General features: G+C 24.1%; 1 long non-coding RNA gene across 1 annotated transcript; it reads right to left on the bottom strand.

Moving 5' to 3' along the window:
- Positions 1–890: 890 nt before the first annotated feature.
- LOC145950604 (uncharacterized) lies at positions 891–1,529 on the bottom strand. Its single transcript, XR_014428396.1, has 3 exons — positions 1,443–1,529; positions 1,228–1,362; positions 891–1,124 (listed from the first exon to the last, which is right to left on the bottom strand). It is a non-coding gene; the product is annotated as an uncharacterized LOC145950604 (long non-coding RNA).
- Between the last annotated feature and the right edge of the window lie 3,982 nt (positions 1,530–5,511).

Genomic DNA, 5,511 nt, shown 5'->3' with positions numbered 1-5,511 from the left:
ATATGAGGAATAAAGGTCCTAACTTTTTGAGTCATGTCTGCTATGAAGCTAATTATAATAAATATATATTTGAAAAAAATATATGTTTATTTGATATATTATTTATTTATAAGTTTTAATATTTTAAAGGAAGAAGAGTAGTCATGATTTAATTATTTTATTAATAGGTTAAACGTGAGTTGAAGAACTTTAAGAGGGGTTACACCAGTTTTTACGTTTATACTTCTCACTTTATTTTCTCTTCTATGCTTCATTCTCTAAAGAATTAGGAGAACCAAAGATCATAGAATATCACCTTAGAGATCCGCATCGTGTTCATTGAGATAAGGGGTAGTCTCAGTCTAGGTGTGAGATATATGTTGGGCAGTGAGATTGACCCCAATTTTTTCTCTATTGTATGCGTTGTATGAAAGAGAAATCCAATTTGTGACTTGTGTTGTGTTTCTATTTCCATACGATTCTTGAAGGCTTTATTTAATGTCTTGAACGTATATGTATAATTAATTTTGAATATCAAACTAATCTTGTGAATCTTAGATTGATCATGGGTTCTTGTGAAAATCCTAAAGGAATGCATTTTGGGTGATTTTATGAGAAGTTATAAGTATGTAATTATGTGAAATTGATATTGAATTCAAGTAATTGATGGTATAAATAGAGTAGTATTAAACTTTCACTAGTAAAAAAAACACTTTTAAAATCGGTTATTTTTTATTTTTAAAATCGGTTCTCTGACCGATTTTAAAAGAACCGATTTTAAAAAGTGGGACATTGACCGATGTTAAAAGTCTAACTTTTAAAATCGGTCATGCTATCGGTTATGGCATGACCGATGTTAAAAGTGGTTAATTTTTTTAAAATATTTGACTTGTTTTAGGAGGGTCCCTGAACAAAAACTACAAATTAATAAAATACTAGATAATTCATATATTTTTAATGGACCAAATTACATACAAATGACAGGAGTTGATAAATGTCAACCATATATATAATCTAAATAACTTATAAATTATTATGCATTCTAAACTACAAAATGAGTAAAACTATAAACATAACTCCAAATATTCACTGATATATTCAGTGAAGTGTGATTGGTATTTTTCTAGTTCATCTTCCATCATCGTCTGCAGAAAACAAAGAACAGGTTGTCAGAGAAATGACTGGAAACTCCAAATATTGCATTAAACAATTGAGCAGATAGGTACTAAATAAAATCTTCAGTCGTGCCTTCGTATAGGAAGCAACATGTCCTCCAAAGATATATTTGCGATGAAGCTCAGGATGAAGGTCCTTCTTATCCTTATCAAAGCCAGCAAACCTCTTGTCACTATGAGGAATATCCAAACCCCCATCCAGAGCTCCCTGAAAACCATCGCAATTATTCAACCTCACCACTATTATAACAAAATCACGCCAATTAGCATTGCAGTTCAATAAATTACCTTAAGGGCACCGAAGACACGATTGCAACATCAAGGAGAGCACGGAATGGCCTCCTGGTCTCAGCAGGTTCCACTCAAAATAATTTTAAAAACATTTATAATATACATATATGGATTTAATTAAAAACATTTAAAACACATGAAAATAAAAAAGTAATTAATTATCGTATTAAAAATATAATTATCATATCACAATATTTATTAAAAACATTAACGTTAGTGGGTGAAGTGTATAAACTAACAAAATGTTTTTAATAAATATTGTGATATGATAATTATATTTATAATTCAATAATTGTATAATTTTAAGATATTAAATATATATATATATATATATATATATATATATGTATATTATAATTTTAAAATTATTAAATTTTTAATAAAATAGATTAAAATTGTAAAATTGTGATATTAAAAAAATTAAAATTATTGAATTAAAATTTAAATGAATAAAATTACTTAATTATAATACTTGAGTGAAGGTACAAAACGAAAAGACCAATTTAATTATAAGTTTTTTTTAAAAAAAAAATTTAGAGAACTTGTCTAAACCACATGTATAAAAATATTAGTATATTTAATAATTTTAGATAATGGTTCAATGTGTATCACGTTTTAAGGTAGGACAGCTCATACGTACGCTCCTAAATCTCTTTATACAAAAATATTAAAATAAAATAAAATAAGTAGAATAATTGAGTGATTATTATATTTATTAATTTCCTTTTTCTTGCATTTAAAAAATAAAATTAATTACTATTTTTATGCATTATTACATTTCAATTTTAGAGTAAAATAAAAAATCCATATAAATAAGAGGAAAAAGAATTTATATTAAATACAAACAATAAAAAAATATTATTGAAAATATTTCTTTTATATATATAATAATATGATTTTTTATCCATGAAAATTATAATAACGGTTACATGATTTAAACTTAAGATATTAAGTATATTATATGCTAATTCTCTTTACTAGATTAAAAATAATCATTTTTGCATAACATAGAAGATAACTATTGATCAATGATGCGTTTTATATATATCAAACTTTTTTTAAACCTTTTTTCATTATTTTTTTTATTCTTATTACACTAAATTACTATTGTATCATATTCATTAAAGGGAGTTGGGTCTGAGAGAAGAGACAAGTCTATTGTTAAAATTTTTATTGAAAAAAATTGTCTATATTCAATATTTGAAAATATGTTAAACACGATTTTTTATAAAAAATACAATGAAAGAAAAAAATGTTTAACTATTTTTTTATTTCTATAATTTTAACTATATTTTAGTCTCTATAATTAAAAAGTATTTTATTTTGATATATATATATATATATATATATATATATATATATATTCTTGAAATATTATAATTTCAACAATTTTACCTTTTGATTCTTACAAAAATAAATCATAAGAGTTAAAAAAATATATGTATAAAATTAAAATAAATTAAATTAAACTATAAAAACTATAAATGAAATTATAGGAGAAAAAGGTAATTTTAAAAATACACCCATCATATTTATATCTCTTTCTCCTTTTCTTTTTAGATGTTAGTTTGCATTGCTGTTTTTTTTTTTTTTTCCCAAATAACTATTTCCTCACATACCTTTCACCATTTGAGCCCAAATTTTTTTTTAAGAATTAAAAAATATAACTCTCTCTCATCCGACCTATATTAGAAATAAACTGATATCTCAAACTATGACTTTATGTTTAAAACGGAAATTAAATCTTCATGTGAAATCGATCATTTATGTTATAGCAACTTTTGATGCTCAAACTTCCTTTTACTTCCAAATCAAAGTAACCCTTTTCAATTACAATCTGAGTGTGAAAATCAGAGAAATTACATTGCACAAGCAAGACAATTGAAGTGTGCGAAAACAAAGAGAAAATAGGTAAGTTATAAGCATGTTTTCTTTTATGCAAAATCGAGGAAAATTACAAAGATGACCAGAACATAATCGATTAAGATTATGTTATAAAATATAATTAATTATCACATCTTTTTAACTTACGGATACATACTTATTTCTTCCATTTTACACATTACATATAATCATATAGTATTTACTCTCTCCCTGTCCAAAAATAAAAATATTATTATTAAAATAATAATTATCATGATAATAAAATAAAATGAATAAATATAATAATAATAAAATTATTATTAGTAGTAATATATAATTTATTTATTTTAAAAATAAATCATTTTAAATATAACAATAAAAATAATAAATAAATAAAATATTGAACTGGTAACAAATTTCAATTTGTTTTTAAATTTAATATAAATTAATTAAAAAATATCTTAAACAACTCTAATTTCTTACTTATTTCTATTTCCTTCCCTTGATCTCTTGTTTTTTTTTTTCTTTTTTTTTTTTATTCTTTTCTACCAACCATGACATAAAATAAAATAAAAACCAAACTTTTTAAATTTTGTCATTGTGTACTTTAATTCTTTCACGATAATATGTCTTTTCTTTAGTCATCTCCCTCCCCCACCCCCACCCCTACCACCTTTATGATTAAGAAGAGCGTCTCATACAATGATAGGATATCGTCAATTAAATCTTAATGGGATATTTAAAAAAAAAACATGTTTAACATGTTTTTTTTTTCTCCATAAAAGTAATAAAGAATCTAAATAATTTATATTATTATCCGATGATGCGTTAATGCATTGAAAATTTGGGAAATAGTATCATAAATTATTGTAATATAGATTTTTATAATTTATTTATATTTATTTAATCATTATATAAGTGAAAAATAACTATGATTAACTTAATAGTAAAGATTAGAATAATAATTTGCAAATTCTGTAATTGCACAAATATCGTTAAGTAATAAAATGTCGAATTCTCATGGATTACATTTTTTTTACTTGTGTAATTATTGTAATTTAATTAATGATTTAATAATTGAAAAAATAATGTTTAGATTTAATTTTTGAAAAGATAATTTTTTAATGAGTTAAAGATAATTGAAAGAGATAAATAAAATAAGATAATTAAAATAGGATAATTCAAAAACAAGATAAAAACTAATTTAGATAACATTTTAGATATATTTCAAAATCAGGATTTTCGCAATGAGTTCCTATCGATTTAATTGTTTCATTCAATGTTTTATGAGATTCTTTTTGAAGTTGAATTAACTTACAATACCCTTTATTATCTTTTAAGATACAAATTAATGTATATTTAAATAATTAACTTTTACTATCGTGATAGTTGTGTTTTATATGTGACTCTTTATCTCACATACTCATACTCATAAATACTAACGGGAGAAAAGAACTTTGTCCAAATAAAACTTGATTTAAAATAAATAAATAGTCATAAAGCAAGGATAAAGGACTCACATTTAGTTTTAAAATGGAACAAATTCAAAACATAAATATCTCTAAAATAATTATTAAAATTAGTGGTCGTCTAAAATAATACATGAATTCAATGACTAACATCGTTTATAAACAAGATGAAATAAACTAAGTAAACAGAATAATAATCCTTAAATTATGAACTTCGATGTCACATCCTATCAAAGTTTCACTCATAAATAGGCTAAGGCATAACCTCAATTTTAGCATCATCATCCTAATGATCCTCTTGCAAAACACACATAAGAACAATAAGTAGAGTAAAGGAGTGAGATACTTCTCACTCTAGCTCTCCAAGTGAGATACGTCTCACTTTATCTCTTAGAGTGAGATAAGGTCGAGAAGTCACATGCATAACATAACATATGACATGTACAAGTAATATCGAAAATGTAAATATATACATATATTAAAATTACCAGAATAATAAGGACGTATCAAAACACATAATCATAAGTAGTTATACTTTACACCCTTAATGCAATTGGACACAAACTTATCTAGATTTACATGTATGTGGTACCAGTAAAACTCATGTATGATTGCTTGGGGGCTAAAACACATGTGTAGTTGCCTAAAGGCTAATGCTTATGTGTGGTTGCTCAAAGACTAATACTCATGTACACTCGAAGGCTAATACTTATATACGATTGCCCGAAGGCTAA

The sequence above is a fragment of the Cajanus cajan genome, chromosome 8 (genome assembly GCF_000230855.2).
Source record: "Cajanus cajan strain Asha chromosome 8, NIPB_CcT2T_4, whole genome shotgun sequence".
Classification (NCBI taxonomy): domain Eukaryota; kingdom Viridiplantae; phylum Streptophyta; class Magnoliopsida; order Fabales; family Fabaceae; genus Cajanus; species Cajanus cajan.
This window is presented reverse-complemented; position numbering and strand designations above follow the sequence as displayed.